The 17,276-nt window shown below is 38.9% G+C and overlaps 1 non-coding gene across 1 annotated transcript; it reads right to left on the bottom strand.

Annotated features, from left to right (window-relative positions):
- Positions 1–220: 220 nt before the first annotated feature.
- Positions 221–328, bottom strand: LOC112725121 (small nucleolar RNA R71). The gene has a single exon (XR_003164248.1). It is a non-coding gene; the product is annotated as a small nucleolar RNA R71 (small nucleolar RNA).
- Positions 329–17,276: the final 16,948 nt, after the last annotated feature.

The following is a 17,276-nucleotide window of genomic DNA, read 5'->3' as shown; positions in this document are numbered from 1 at the left end:
GGAAGATCCTCATCAATTCTTAGCTGAATTCTTGCAAATTTGTGACACTGTTAAGACTAATGGGGTTAATCCTGAGGTCTACAGACTTATGCTTTTCCCCTTTGCTATAAGAGACAGAGCTAGGATATGGTTGGAATCACAACCTAAAGAAAGCCTAAACTCTTGGGAAAAGTTGGTCAATCCCTTCTTGGCCAAATTCTTTCCAGCTCAAAAGTTGAGCAAGCTTAGAGTGGAAGTCCAAACCTTCAGACAGAAGGAAGGTGAATCCCTCTATGAAGCTTGGGAAAGATACAAGCAATTGATCAGAAGGTGTCCTTCTGACATGCTTTCAGAATGGAGCATCCTATGTATATTCTATGATGGTCTGTCTGAATTGTCCAAGATGTCATTGGATCACTCTGCTGATGGATCCTTTCATCTGAAGAAGACACCTGCAGAAGCCTAGGAATTCATTGAGATGGTTGCAAATAACCAGTTCATGTATACTTCTGAAAGAAATCCTGTGAATAATGGGATAACTCAGAAGAAATGAGTTCTTGAGATTGATACTCTGAATGCCATATTGGCTCAGAACAAAATATTGACTCAGCAAGTCAATATGATTTTTCAGAGTCTGACTGAAATGCAAGCTGCATCAGGCAGTACTAAAGAAGCTTCCCCTGAAGGAGAAGCTTATGACCCTGAGAATCCTGCAATGGAATAGGTGAACTACATGGGAGAATCCTATGGAAATACCTATAATCCTTCATGGAAAAATCACCCTAATTTCTCATGGAAGGACCAACAGAAGCCTAATCAAGGCTTCAATAATAATGGTGGGAGAAATAGGTTTGGCAATAGCAAGCCTTTTCCATCATCTTCTGAGCAACAGACAAAGAATTCTAAGCAGAGCCACTCTGACTTAGCAACCATAGTCTCTGATCTATCTAAGGCCATTCTCAGTTTCATGACTGAAACAAGGTCCTCCATAAAAAATTTGGAGGCACAAGTGGGTCAACTGAGTAAAAGAGTTACTGAAATCCCTCCTAGTACTCTCCCAAGCAATACAGAAGAGAATCCAAAGAGAGAGTGTAAGGCCATCAATATACCCCACACGGCCAAACCTGGAGAGAGTTAAAAGGCAGTGATTTCCAATGAGGAAGACCTTAATGGACGTCTACTGGCTACTAAGGAGTTCCCTAATAAGGAACCAAAGGAATCTGAGGCTCATATAGAGACCATAGAGATTCCACTGAACTTACTGTTGCCATTCATGAGCTTTGATGAGTATTCCTCCTCTGAAAAGGATGAAGATATTATTGAAGAGCAAGTTGCTCAGTATCTAGGAGCAATCATGAAGCTGAATGCCAAGTTATTTGGTAATGAGACTTGGGAGGATGAACCTCCATTGCTCATCAATGAACTGAATGCTTTGGGGCAATTAAAGTTACCTCAGAAGAAATCGGATCCCGAAAAGTTCTTAATACCCTTTACCATAGGCACCATGACCTTTAAGAAGGCTCTATGTGACCTGGGGTTAGGTATAAACCTCATGCCACTCTCTGTAATGGAAAAACTAGGGATCTTTGAGGTACAAGCTGCTAAATTCTCACTAGAATTGGCAGACAAATTAAGGAAACAGGCTTATGAAATTGTAGAGGATGTCTTAGTGAAGGTTGAAGGCTTTTACATCCCTGCTGGTTTCATAATCCTAGACACTAGAAAGGATGAAGATGAATCCATCATCCTTGGAAGACCCTTCCTAGCCACAGCAAAAGCTGTGATTGATGTGGACAGAGGAGAGTTAGTCCTTCAATTGAATGAGGACTACCTTGTGTTTAAGGCTCAAGGATCTTCTTCTGTAACCATGGAGAGGAAGCATGAAAAGCTTCTCTCAATACAGAGTCAAACAGAGCCCTCACACTCAACTTCTAAGTTTGGTGTTGGAGAGGCCACCATTAAGCTCTGAATCTCTGTGAGGCTCTCTAAAAGCTCACTGTCAAGCTATTGACGTTAAAGAAGCACTTATTGGGAGGCAACCCAATGTTATTTAATTATATTTATTTGTTTTCTATTATTATTTTATGTTTTCTTTAGGTTGATGATCATGTGAAGTCATAAAAAAAATTGTTATAGAATTAAAGCAAAATGAAAAACAGCATCAAAAATAGCACACCCTGGAGGATAGGCTTACTGGCGTTTAAACGCCAGTAAGGATAGTAAAATGGGCGTTTAATGCCCAGTCTGGCAGTATTCTTGGCGTTTAACGCCAGAAAAGGGTGTCTGGCATTTGGCTGGCGTTAAACGCCAGAAAGGGGCAGCAGACTGGCGTTTAACGCCAGGAAATGTAGCAAAGCTGGCGTTAAACGCTAGGATTGGCACACGGTGGGCGTTTAAACACCAGAATGGTGCAGGGAGCAGAATTCCTTGATACCTCAGGATCTGTGGACCCCACAGGATCCTCACCTACCCCACCTCTTCTTCTCTCCTCTTTCACACCTTTCCATAACACTCTTCCCCAAATACCCTTGACCAATCCCATCAATAACTCTTCCCCAAATACCCTTCACCTATCAAATCTTACCGTCTTCTCCAAAATCTCTTCACCACTCACATCCATCCATCATAAACCCCACCTACCTCACCATTCAAATTCAAACCATTTTCCTCCCAAACCCACCCCTTCATAACCGAATTCCCTCTCTCTCTTACCCTATAAATACCCCCTCCTTACCACCTTCACTTTCACACATCACAAACAATTTTCCCCCTTGGCCGAAACCAACACTACCCTCCATCTCCTCCATTTCTTCTTCTTCTACTCCTTTCTTTCTTCTTTTGCTCGAGGACGAGCAAACTTTTTAAGTTTGGTATGGAAAAAGCTCTGCTTTTCTATTTTTCCATAACCACTAATGGCACATAAGACCGGAGAAACCTCTAGAAAGAGGAAAGGGAAGTCAATTTCTTCCACCTCTGAGTCATGGGAGATGGAGAGATTCATCTCAAAGGTCCATCAAGACCACTTCTATGAAGTTGTGGCTAAGAAAAAGGTGATCCTTGAGCTTCAAACTCAAAAAGAGTGAATATCCAAAGATCCGACATGAGATTCAAAGAAGGGGCTGGAAAACTCTCACCAATCCCAATCAACAAGTCAGAATCTTAATAGTTCAAGAGTTCTGTGCCAATGCATGGATCACTAAGAACCATAATCAAAGTGTGAACCCGAACCCAAAGAATTTGCTCACAATGGTTCGGGAGAATTACTTGGATTTCAGTCCGGAGAATGTGAGATTAGCATTCAATTTGCCAACAATGCAAGGAGATCCTCATCCTTTCACTAGAAGGGTCAACTTTGATCAAAGGTTGGACCAAGTCCTTAGGGACATTTGTGTGGAAAGAGCTCAATGGAAGAGAGACTTAAGAGGCAAGCCGGTTTAACTAAGAAGGCTTGACTTCAAACCCGTGGCTAGGGGATGGTTGAAGTTCATCCAACGCTCTATCATTCCTACTAGCAACCGGTCTGAAGTTACAATAGACTGGGCTATTATGATCCATAGTATCATGAATGGAGAGGAAGTAGAAGTTCATGAGATCATATCCCTAGAACTCTACAAGGTGGCAGACAAGCCCTCTACTTTGGCAAAGTTAGCCTTCCCTCATCTCATCTGTATCCTATGCAATTTAGCTGGAATTACCATAGAGGGAGACATTCTCATTGAAGGAGACAATCCCATCACTAAGAAAAGGATGGAGCAAACAAGAGAGCCCACTCATGGACCTCAACAAGAGCATGAGGAAATTCCTCATCAAGAAATCCCTGAGATACCTAAAGGGATGCACTTTCCTCCACACAACTATTGGGAGCAACTCAACACCTCTTTAGGAGATTTGAGTTCTAACATGGAGCAACTAAGGATGGAGCACCAAGAGCATTCCATCATCCTCCATGAAATTAGAGAGGACCAAAGAGCCATGAGAGAGGAGCAACAAAGGCAAGGAAGAGACATAGAGGAGCTCAAGAACTCCATAAGATCTTCAAGAGGAAGAACTAGCCGCCATCACTAAGGTGGACCCGTTTAATTTCCTTGTTCTTATTTTTCTATTTTTCGAAAATTATGCTTTATATTTTGTCTATGTTTGTGTCTTTATTACATGATCATTAGTGTTTAGTGTCTATGTCTTAAAGCTATGAATGTCTTATGAATCCTTCACCTTTCTTAAATGAAAAAAATGTTTTCTGAAAAAGAAAAAGAAGTACATGAATTTCAAATTACATCTTGAAAATAATCTAATTATTTTGATGTGGTGGCAATACTTTTTGTTTTTTGAATGAATGCTTGAACAGTGCATATTTTTGATATTGTTGTTTATGAATGTTAAAATTGTTGGCTCTTGAAAGAATAATGAAAAAGGAGAAATGTTATTGATAATCTAAAAAATCATAAAATTGAGTCTTGAAGCAAGAAAAAGCAGTGAAAAGCTTGCAGAAAAAAAAGAAAAGAAAAAAAATGGCGAAAAAAAAGAAAAAGAAAAAATAAAATATAATAAAAGAGAAAGAAAAAGAAAAAGCAAGCAGAAAAAGCCAATATCCCTTTAAACCAAAAGGCAAGGGTAAAAAGGATGCAAGGCTTTGAGCATTAATGGATAGGAGGGCCCAAAGGAATAAAATCCTGGCCTAAGCGGCTAAACCAAGCTGTCCCTAACCATGTGCTTGTGGTGTGAAGGTGTCAAGTGAAAAGCTTGAGACTAAGCGGTTAAAGTCGTGGTCTAAAGCAAAAAGAGTGTGCTTAAGAGCTCTGGGCACCTCTAACTGGGGACTCTAGCAAAGCTGAGTCACAATCTGAAAAGGTTCACCTAGTTATGTGTATGTGGCATTTATGTATCCGGTGGTAATACTGGAAAACAAAATGCTTAGGGCCAAGGCCAGGACTCATAAAGTAGCTGTGTTCAAGAATCAACATACTGAACTAAGAGGATCAATAACACTATCTGAATTCTGAGTTCCTATAGATTCCAATCATTTTGAACTTCAAAGGATAAAGTGAGTTGCCAAAACTGTTCAGAAGCAAAAAAGGCTACAAGTCCCGCTCATCTAATTGGAATTGAGCTTCATTGATATTTGAAATTTATTGTATATTATCTTCTTTTAATCCTATTTTTTTAGTTGCTTGGGGACAAGCAACAATTTAAGTTTGGTGTTGTGATGAGCGGATAATTTATACCGTTTTTGGCATTATTTTTACATAGTTTTTAGTATGTTTTAATTACTTTTTATTATATTTTATTAGTTTTTATTCAAAAATAAAATTTCTGGACTTTACTTTGAGTTTGTATGTTTTTCTGTGATTTCAGGTATTTTCTGGCTGAAATTGAGGGACCTGGGTAAAAATCTGATTCAGAGGCTGAAAAAGGACTGCAGATGCTGTTGGATTCTGACCCTGTTGCACTCGAAACGAATTTTCTGGAGTTACAGAAGCCAAATTGGTGCGCTCTTAATTGCGTTGGAAAGTAGACATCCTGGGCTTTCCATCAATATATAATAGTCTATACTTTTCTTGACATTTGATGGCCCAAACTGGCGTCCAAATCCAGCCTAAAACTTTCTGGCGTAAAACGCCCAAACTGGCACCAGAATTGGAGTTAAACGCCCAAACTGGCACCCAAGCTGGCGTTTAACCCTAGGAACAGCCTATGCATGAAAAAGCTTCAATGCTCAGACCAAGCACACACGAAGTGGGCCCCGGAAGTAGATTTCTGCACTATCTGCACTTAGTTACTCATTTTCTGTAAACCTAAGTAACTAGTTTAGTATAAATAGCACTTTTTACTATTGTATTCAGACTTTTTCATCTTTGGACGTTTAGTCCTTAGACATTGGAGGCTGGCCAAACGGCCATGCTTAGACCTTTTTCACGTATGTATTTTCTACAGTGGAGTGAGTTTCCACACCCCATAGATTAAGGTGTGGAGCTCTGCTGTTTTTCATGAATTAATGCAAGTACTATTATTTTTCTTTCAATTCATGCCTACTTCTTCTCCAAGATATACTCTTGTTCTTAATTAAGTTAAGTCAGAATGAAGGGGTGACCCATGACAATCACCCACTATCTTCGTTACTCGCTTAGCCATGATCCGCGTGCCTGACAACCACAAAGCGGTCTACATGATATTCAACGTAGTCATTGGACGACAGCCGGAGTATATTCTCTTAGATATCTAATACACAGACTGAGTCCATGAGATTAGTATCTTCGTAGTATAGGCTAGAACAATTTGCAGCATTCCTGGGATCCGAAAAGTCTAAACCTTGTCTGTGGTATTTCGAGTAGGATCTGGGAAGGGATGACTGTGACGAGCTTCAAACCTTCGAATGTTGGGCGTAGTGACAGTGTGCAAAAGGATCAATGGATCCTATTCCGACGCTAGCAGGAACTGACAGATGATTAGCCATGCGGTAGCTGTACCTGGTATTTTTCATCCGAGACGAGAAATCCGACAGTTAATTAGCCGTGCAGAAACCGTAGCGGACCATTTTCACTGAGAGGATCCTACAGCTTGCCATGGAAGGAAGTAACGCACGATTAGAATAAGGCAATAGGAAAGTAGAGGTTCAGAAGCAACAAAGCATCTCCATACGCTTATCTGAAATTTCCACCAGTGAATTACATAAGTAACTTTATCTTATTTTATGTTTTATTTATATTTTAATTATCAAAACCTCATAACCATTTGAATCCGCCTGACTGAGATTTACAAGGATGACCATAGCTTGCTTCAAGTCGACAATCTCCATGGGATCGACCCTTACTCACGTAAGGTTTATTACTTGGACGACCCAATGCACTTACTGGTTAGTTGTGCGGATATGTGAAAAGTGTGAATCACGATTTCCCACACCAGCCGACCTTGAGCATCCCTCCTCCACTGAGCTCTAGGTATGCAGATGTCAGTAAGGACTTGATCCAACCGCTGGTCAGTATTGACCATGCGAGTGTGTGAATGAGGGTCCTCTCGTGGCTCTAACAACTGTAGCGCCACGCTCACACTCTCTGGGCTGAAATCCATGATGTATCCTCTGACCATAGGGTGCCAACTGTTCGGCTCCATGTTCACGCTTCTATCATGATTGCTCGTCACCCAAGCATTGTCATAGAACTCTCGCACCCTTAGCACTCCAACCTCGGTGACGGGGTTGGCCAAAACTTCTCAATCCTGTCTCAGAATCTGATATAGGATCTCCGGGTACTCATCATTCTTCAATCTGAAGGGGACCTCGAGGATCACCTTCTTCTTCCTCACCACATCATAAAAATGGTCTTGATGGGTCTTGGAAAAGAATCGTGTAAAATCCCATGGATCGGAAGTGGGGGCTTTCTCCTTTCTTTTCCTTGAGGATTCTTCGGTTTTGGGTGCCATAGAGGAAAAAGTGGAGAAGCAAAAAGTGGACTGGCCAACACCAAACTTAAAAGTTTTGCTCGTCCCCGAGCAAAATAAAAATAGAGAATAAGAAAAGGAAAAGAAGAGAGAAGGATGAGATAGAGGAGAGTGGGGATGATTGATGCACGGAAATTATGCCGGTTCGGGTTTTCAACAAAAATATAGAATTCTGTTGCAAGTATAGACCAAAATCGGGAATTAACTCCCACGATCAAAGTTTAAATTCAAAGGTTTGTCACATTCCAAAATAAATTAATAACCGGGAGTTCTAAGTCCCGGGTCGTCTCCCTCAGACTATGTAATTAAGATGTCACACTCCTGGTTGTGAGGAGAAGAGGGGGTTTTCAATTGTATAACGGAAATTTAAAAGAACTAAGAAATAAAAAAACTAACAAATGATTAAAAAGGGAATTAATGCAAGAAAAAAGAAACAAGATAAAAACTTAATGAAAATGCTATAAATACATAAAAGAGCATTGACTTGGGAATGAGAATTAAGGAATCCTATTATTGTCATAACTACAACTATGGCAACTATGATGAGTTAATCTCACTTCGTCAATCCCTAACATCGAGGAGTAAGTCAAGCAAGAATAATCGACCCTAATCCATAAGTCCTAGCTAACTTACCAATTAACTTAGTAAAAAGCTAGTGTCAATGGAAACAAGAATCAACTAACAACCCAAGAATTACCACTAAATGTCGAACATTATGACTCTAGTATCCTAGGAACTCATTTTCCAAGACAAGGTGTGAAAATCTACTCAAAACTCATAATTGGCATTTTTACAAACACCTTGTTGGCATAAAAGCATAACATGTAAAATTGAAAAGGAAAAAGAAAACTATAACCAAACTATTCACAAAATTAACAATAAACATTCAATCAAGCAAATAGAAATCATAAAACACTAAATTCATCAACCAAAACTTCAAGAAATTAAAATTGCATATATTAACAAAATAACTTGAACTATGAGCAAAATGTAACAAAAGTAGTGTAATTAAAGAGGGAATTAAAGAGTACTTACAATAAAGATGTGCAAAATCCAAGATCAAAACTTGACTATAAAATGCTACAATAAAAATTAAGTAAAACCCTAAGAGAGAATTTCTCAAAACAACACTACTCCTACTCATAATTAGGTTTTCTATCTAAAAGTGAGCTCTCCCTTTGATATGGAATGAAGTCCTCTTGATATAGCACCCAATCAGCTTCAGAAACACCAAAAATTGGGCCAAGAGGTGTGCATATATACAGATGTGCACGTACGCGCATTTGCTAATTTTTTCACTTGTGCATACGCACACATGACTGTGTGCTTCTCCTTTGTTTTCTTCATGAAATCTCCCATTTTGCATGCTTTCTTCCACTTCTACCAAACCATTCTTGCCTAATTGACCTAAAATCATGGCATCAAATGGAATAAAAATGGAATTAAAATAATCAATTTAAGAATAAAAACACATGTTTTCACATTTAGGTTCAAATAAGAGAAAAATCACAAAGGTATGCTATTTTAGTGATTAAGTATGAGTTTATGTGATGAAATCCATCCAATTCAAGCAAAAAATTATTATCAAATATGGACTCATCAATGACTTCGGCCTTTGGGTGTGAAAAAGGGGAAGTTGAAGAAGGGGAAGTGTGTATGGTGAAATGTGGGTAAGAGGGGAGGAGTAGTGTGAGATGTGGTGAAAGTGTATTAAGAATGGGGTAATTATAGGTGGGGGTAGGAGGAGTTTTGATCATGGGGTGGTGATGCCAGGGCATTTTGGCCAGTTTCACTGACCTTTTCTTTACTGTTTTTAGGGTAGTTTCATGCATTTCCTTAGGAAATAAGTTAGTTTTGGATAGATATTCACTTACATCTTGATTCAAGCATACATTGTGCACTTTACATGATTTCATGAGGATTTTGCATGAATTTAAGGACAAAATTGGATGTTGCATTTCCCATGACTTGGACTAGAACTTTGATGCACGTTATTGCTTGATTTCAGGACAAAGGAAGCAAAGAAGAACCACATTAGTGGCTACGTTAGTTACACTAACGTTAACACTAACGTGGAATGGGAGTAACTTGCAAAGTTAATGAGAAAAGTGATTGCTAATAACACTCTTGAAGCCATCATTGCCCACGTTAAGAGTCACGTTAACTAAGTTAACGTAAACTCTAACGTGGAAGTAAAGAAATGGAGCCAACGTTAGTGACACTTAACATTATCACTAACGTTGGACCAAGATCATGAGTGGCCACGTTAGAGCCCACGTTAACTTAGTTAACGTGGCCTCTAACATTACGAAGAAAGGGGGGAGCCAACGTTAGTGACACTCAACATTGTCACTAACGTTGGCCAAAGCACATTAAGCCACGTTAACTCCCACGTTAACCTAGTTAACGTGGAAGCTAACGTGAAGGAACAAAGTGGTCGACAACGTTAGTGACACCCAACATTGTCACTAACGTTAGAAGAACACAAGCCCCCAATGAGCCACGTTGACTCCCACGTTAACCTAGTTAACGTGGAAGCTAACATGAAGAAAGAAGGTGATCGCCAACGTTAGTGACACCCAACATTGTCACTAACGTTGGAAGGAGCCACACATGCCACCATGAGCCACGTTAACTCCCACGTTAACTTAGTTAACGTGGAAGCTAGCGTGGATAAGGGAAAGATGAGCCAACGTTAGTGACACTCAACTTTGTCACTAACGTTGGAGATGGCTAGCAAGGCCACGTTAGAAGCCACGTTAACCTAGTTAACGTGGACTCTAACGTGGAAAATAGGGGCAATTTGAAACGTTAGTGATAATGGTAAGTGTCACTAATGTTCTCGAAGGATGGCAAGCCTACGTTAAAAGAGCCACGTTAACTAAGTTAACGTGGACTCTATCGTAGGGAAGGGGGAGGCTTCTCAACGTTATTGGGAAAGTTGAGTCCCAATAACGTGTGCAAAGGACATAGTGGAAACATTAGTGGCAACGTTTGTGCCACTAACGTTGAGGTTAACGTGGCTTTTAACTTTGGTGAGCAACGTTAGTGAAAAAGGTGATTGTCACTAACGTTCTCGAACCCATATTTTTACTGAACGTTAACACCACTAACTTCCTGAGCCAAAGCCCCTGCCCACTTCATACTTTCTCTCTGCAAGTAAAAGCTAAGCCCAATGAAGAAGAAAACTGCTTCAAACTCAAGATCCAAAGGCCCAAGACTTGAAGAATCAACTAGAAGAACAGAAGAGTAGTATATATAGGAGTAGCTTTGAAATATTTTGGACAGTGGGAAATTATAGGGAGACTCTTAGCATAGGAACTACTCTCTGTATTTACTTTCTCTGCACTTCTAAGTTTTCATCATGTATTCTCCATCTTTGTTTTCATTTTCCAGAGCTGTGAACAACTAAACCCCTGTCATTGGGTTAGGGAGCTCTGTTGTAATTTGATGGATCAATACTAGTTTTCATTATTTTTCTTCTATCTTTTCTCTTGATTTTACTTGAAAGCTTTCGATCTTCATCCAATTGAGTAGTTATCTTGAAAAAGAAGCTATTCATACTTGGATGTCTTCTGAACCTTGAAAGAGGAATGAAGAGATCAAGCTAGAAATGCTTTCTCATGCTGGACCAAATTGGGTTTCGATGGATATGTGACTATAATCCTCTCAACACTTGGTTTGGGAAATGCATGTGGTATAATCAGTGACCATACTTCATCTCTTCTCATGAGCAATTGACCAAGGAATTGGCTATTGATCAAGATTTGAGAGATTGAATTACAAGAAATTGTAATTCAATCACTTAAGATTGCCAAGGAGATCAATGAGTGCATTGATTGAGGAAGAGATGAAAATGAAAGTGATCCGGAGAATGCAACATCTCCTAAGCCCAATGAACTCCCCATTTCTGATCTTACCCATTCTCTTTAATTTCTGTTATTTACTTTAATGAGCAATTCCCCCATTCCCATTTACAATTCTGCAATTTACCTTCAGTCATTTACTTTCAGATCTATAATTCTAGCATTTACTTTCCTGTCAATTACCTTCCCGCCATTTTATTTTCTGCAATTCTCAACTCAAATTCTGGATTCGCTCAACTAGAACAGTCCTCTAATTAAAGTTGCTTGATTAATCAATCCTTGTGGGATTCGACCTCACTCTATTGTGAGTTTTTACTTGACGACAAATTCGGTACACTTGCCGAAGGAAATTTGTTGTGAGACAAGTTTTCCGTGCATCAGGTGGGAATGGGGGGTAAATTGAATTTGAATGTGTGTTGTTGGGAAGAGAGATTGTGGGATTGATGAAAGGGGATTGGGTAGAGTGAAAGGTGGGTTGAGAGAATAAAGGAAAGTGATGGGTGATTGGATGGATAAATTTTGGATGGAAAAGTAGGTGAAAGAGAAGAGAGAATAGATAAGATTGAGTGATGAAATGGTTGGTGTCTGGGGTTTATCCATTGGCCAAAGAAGCCTCTTGGAATTCAAAATCTGCAGCATTCCTCCCCCCCTGGGCGTTGAAAGTTGGGCTAGCCTTTGGTGCCACCAGGGGGTCATCCCTTTCTTTTTGCTCCTGGCATTTAATGCTAGGAATGGACGTTAAACGCCCTAGGGGGATCAAATTTTGACGTTTGAATGCTCCCTTTTGGACGTTAAACATCCAACCTCTGCTTTCCCCCTGGGCGCTGAACGTTGGGCTGGCGTTTGGCGCCACCAAGGGGTTGATGCGTGAACATCTTATACCCCTTTTCTAGTTATTCTTATATTGTTTTGAGTTAGATTTTATTTACTTTTACTTGATTTTAGTGAAAAAATCACCTTTAGATGCTACTTTGAGTTTTTCTTATGATTTTATGATTTTAAGTTAATTTCGGAGCAGTTTGGAGGAGCCTGGAGCAAAAGAAGGAAATGCTACCAACACCCACCTGGGGGCTGAACACCCACTCGGCGTTTCATGCCAGTAGGGGAGTAGGGCCAGCAACGTTTCTCCTCCTCTTTGGCGTCTCACGTCCAAATTCTGAAGTAAAACGGCAACAGGAGCCCGAATCACACTCAATTGGGCCTCCAAGTTGATTTAGCACTTCTCAGTTTTATTCTATTTTCTTTTTGTAATTTTTATTTACAAATAATATATTTTAAGTCTAGCATTTATTATTAGGTCAGCATTTAAAGGAAAAGATCACTGAGGTTTAGGATCTTCTTCCTTCCGCACCCTTCAGAACCCTGTTTTCTCTGTAAGTTTTAAGCAACTAAACCTCTTGGTTAAGATTAGGAGCTCTATTTATTTTTATGGATTAAGATTATTATTCTTCTATTTTAATATATGTTTGATTCAATTCTATGGTGTTGTTTTCGAAGTTAATCTTATGAATTGGGTGGAATGGGAGTATGACCCTTTTCTACATGAGTTCTTGTGATTCTCGGGAGAGATATCTTGCTTGAATTACAGCTTGAAAAAAATTCTCCTAGATGGCTAATCACACAACCTGATGGGGATAAACAACATCTATTCAGCCGGGATTGGGGTGATTAGGGCCTTTGTGGTATAAACTAGTTTTCTGAGCTTCATCCTCCGATCTGAATTGAGTGACCACGGGAGTGGCATTTGATGAGGATTAGAGGAGATTAAATCACTAAGGTTTTAATCATTTATAATCACTTACAGTTTGCCATAGAATGAATCGTTCATTATTAAAATAGTTAGTAAGAAGTTTTAATCCAGAAAGATAAACATCTCCGAGACCTTAACTGTTTTCTTATATTATTTCTACACCAAACCTTTAATTGCTTTCTTTATTCTCTTGTTTTCTTGTTTATGCGTTACAACAACAACAACTCTCTTTTACTGTTTGTCTGACTAAGTCCAATAGGATAACCATTGCTTGCTCAATTTGACAATCCTCGTGGGATTGACACTCACTCACCTGAGGTATTACTTGGATGACCCGGTGCACTTACCGGTTAAGTTGTGCGAGTTCTAATTTCGCACACCAAGTTTTTGGCGCCGTTGCCGGGGATTGTTTGTGATTGACAACTACAGGTTGTCTTGTTGCTTAGATTAGGTATTTTTTTTGTTTTGTTCATCCACTTTTTTTTCTTTTAATTTTTGATTTCTTGCTTTTGTTTTTCTTTTAAATTTTAAATTTTTATCTTATTTATCTTTCCCTTTAATTTTGAATTTATTTATTTATTTTCTTTTAATTTCAGATTTTAAGTTTGGTGTCCCTTTAGTGTTTTTCCCTTCTTTTTGAATTTCGAAAATATTTGAACCTTTTTCTTTTTAATTTTCGAAAATTTTTAGGTTAAATTTTGCATACTTATTTTCGAATTCTTTTGTTAATTGTTTATTTTGTCTTGTTTTATTTTTCTTTTCACATAGGATATCTTACTGGGAGTTCTCTATACTCTGACTCCTACTTTTTCTTTGTTTCTTGTTGTTTATGAGCATGAATAGGGACAAAGAACCCCTTCTCGAGTTTGATTCTGAACCTGAAAGGACCTTGAGGCGGCATTTGGAACAAGCTAAAGCCAGACAAAATCTTAAGGAAATCATTGAGAAGGAAGTTGAGGAGACCATTATCGCAGCTAATGGAGGGAATCCAAACACTGAAGACTAAGCAAGGAAGGTGATTGGCTCATACACTGCACCTACACATGACTTCTATGGGCGCAGTATATCTGTACCTGCCATTGGTGCTAATAATTTTGAGCTTAAGCCTCAACTGGTCACTCTGGTGAAGCTGAACTATCAATTCCATGGACTTCTGATGACAAGTCATCTTAGCCTATTTTAACTAGCCTTTTTCTTTTGTTTTCAATTGAATTATGCACTTTCTTGAGCCATAAGCAAGCCAATTGGGTAGATTTTCATGTTTCCTTGGATTTAACCAACCATATATGAATTCATGCCATTTCATGAGGTTTTATGCTATATTTGTTGCATATTATGAAAGATTGAATACCTCATGATTTTAAGCATAGCTTTGATAAGTTTGGTTGATTCATGATAGGTGAAGAAAGCTTGGAGAAAGGTTGAAGCAAAGAGGAATGGCTAGGAGTGAAGAGAGGACAATGGAATAAAAGAAATTGAACCGGGATGCATGAAGTTAGCCCCAACGTTAGCCCCCTAACTTGGAGGCTAACGTTGGGCATGAAAATCACTCCCTGGGCTCCCCACGTTTGAGCCAACGTTAGCCCCCTAACTTGGAGGCTAACGTTGGCACATGACATGGCAAGGAAGGGCTTGAGATCTAGACTTGTTTTCTAGTCTCTTGGATCTCCTGAGATCTTCACTTGTCTTTCTAGATTTCACAATTGATTTGAGTTTTCTCGCTGATTTACTTTTCTGCTACAATTCCCTTCTCTGCAATTTTGCTTCTCTGTTTACATTGCTCCCAATTTACTTTCCTGCAATTTAAGCTTGCTGCAAGAGTTTTGAATTCTGATATATTGCTCTATTTAATTTCCAGCGCCCCAGCCCCTTTACTTTTCATGCAATTTACTTTTCTTGTCATTTAAGATTTTGCCAATTTACTTTTCTTGCAATTTAAGTTTCAATGCAATTTACTTTCTGCAACTTTAAATTAATTGTCCTTTACTTCCTGTTGGTTACAATTTCACACAATTCACATCAATGTTAGCTTGACTAAACTAATCACCCACTAAAGTTGCTTGATCCATCAATCCCTGTGGGATCGACCTCACTCCCGTGAGTTTTATTACTTGATGCGACCCGGTGCACTTGCCGGTTAGATTTGTGTGTTTTGGGAGAAATTTATTTTTCACCAAAATATCTCATCAAGTTTTTGGCGCCGTTGCCGGGGATTGATTAGATCAACAATGATTATGTGGGTGAGAAGTCTAGATCAAGCATTTTCTTTATTTTTGTTTTCTGTTTCAAAGTGAAACCAAGGTGTTTGAGTTTTTGCCTCACTAAGAAATTCTCATCTCTGATATGAGTAATTTCAATTTTCATTGATGTTTGCAAAATACAAATGGAGTTCAACTCATCATTTGGTCAAACAAAATTTTATGGGATATCACCCACCATCACCAATCTCTAATGATGGCTGGGGATATCACCAAGAAACTTCAAATTCTGGGCACTCCAATTCATGGAGCTATGCTTCAGAACCACAAGATGAGAAAGAAAATCATATGGGATATTTCTTTCCACCACAAAATAATGCAAGTCATGATTCTAATGGTGGCTGGGAAGGGAATTCTAGTGCTCCATATGATAATCATCCAAAGATATCATCACTTGACCATACTTCAACCGAAAGCCCCTTTCAAAACTCACCACCCACACAAACTTCCATGAACCACTCAAGGCTTTCAGAGCTTGAGTCCAAGCTCGAAAAATATGCGAAAGAAGCACAAATATCCGAGAAAAGGCAAGAAGCTTTCTTCAAAAATATGAATGAAGAAGTAGAGAAAATAAGGAGGAGCTTAGAACCACTGAGCAAGAAAAATGAAGGCCAATTGATGGATATGAAGGAGAAAGTGGAAAAGCAAGATAAGGAGGCCACTGCATCAAGTGAACTTTCAATGAAGAATGAGGTGGTTGAACCTGAAACTTCACTTGAGATGACAAGAGAACATGAAGACTCACAACTCTCACAAACCTCCCCCATGATAGAGCAATTGAAACAAATGTTGGGTGTAAAAGAGGAAGTGGAGGAGCAAGAAAGTGAAGAAGTCATTCCAAACTCAAGTGAGGCAGAGAAGTACATAAAGGAGGAGTTCATGGAACCACCAATACAAAAAGCTCTGGATGAATGCAAAACTCCAATAATCACACAGCAACCAAGACTTGGATTCAAAGAAGTGAAGGCAACTAACAAGAGCACCAATCCTGTCCCTAATCCAGCAAGCAAGATCAATCAAGCCATTTGCAAAAGGAAGCTTGCTGAGGAAAAGCCAAGGCAAGGGACAGTAGCTGAAACTTCTCCTTCTTTGAAGTCATTTCTCTTAACAAATTGGAAGAAGAGGAAGAAAGTAAAGAACAGGTAGACAGTAGGTACATTTCTTCTCCTTGCTTTGTTTAAATTTCAATAAATTGGCATATGATCACATTATAAGTTTGGTGTTGCCATGCAACAAACTGTTTTCCATCTTCATGGATGATTGCATCAATTTTACATGAAAGTGACACACCAAGATTCTAAGTTTGGTGTGCCACCTATTTTTCTATGCAAATCAATCCAGCAACATCACTTGTCTGTATAATCATATTGCCTTTTACAGTGTTATTTTTCTTCTTAGTTGGATAATTTTTGTTTTCCCTTTGTTTCATTTATTTACTTGTTTTTAATGCTTTCCTTCATTAACTGTTTTTGTTAATACATCACCAAGACATCCTTATTTATAACAGACTCTTCATTTGGTGATTGTATTTAACATATAACAGTTTCTTTTGTTTAGTTTTAGTTTAAATAAATTGACATAGGATTGCATTCTAAGTTTGGTGTTGCTATGCAACACAGTTTGCTTCAAATCTTTACTGGATACTTGCATTAATTCCAAGTGAAAGTGTCACACTAAGTTTGGTGTGCCACTTATCTTTTATGCAAAGTATTATGCTCACCTTCTTAAGCTTGCAATCACAATGTCTCTGTCTCTTGTGCCTTGATTATTATCTTTAATTTTGCTTGCTTGAAACACATGTACTACTAACATTCCTTGTGAAAGACATTCATGATCCATCTTAGCCCCATAGCCACGGTTCTAATAGTTGCTTGAGGATGAGCAAGCATTCTGAGTTTGGTATGGGAAGGAGGAGAATGGGAGGAAAATGACAACAATAGAGAAGATGAACTACAAGGTTGTAAAGTTCCTTTTCCTCTCATTTGTTTC

The sequence above is a fragment of the Arachis hypogaea genome, chromosome 11, assembly GCF_003086295.3.
Source record: "Arachis hypogaea cultivar Tifrunner chromosome 11, arahy.Tifrunner.gnm2.J5K5, whole genome shotgun sequence".
NCBI lineage: Eukaryota > Viridiplantae > Streptophyta > Magnoliopsida > Fabales > Fabaceae > Arachis > Arachis hypogaea.
The sequence above is the reverse complement of the archived record's forward strand: the minus strand, read 5'-3'. Positions and strand labels throughout refer to the sequence as shown.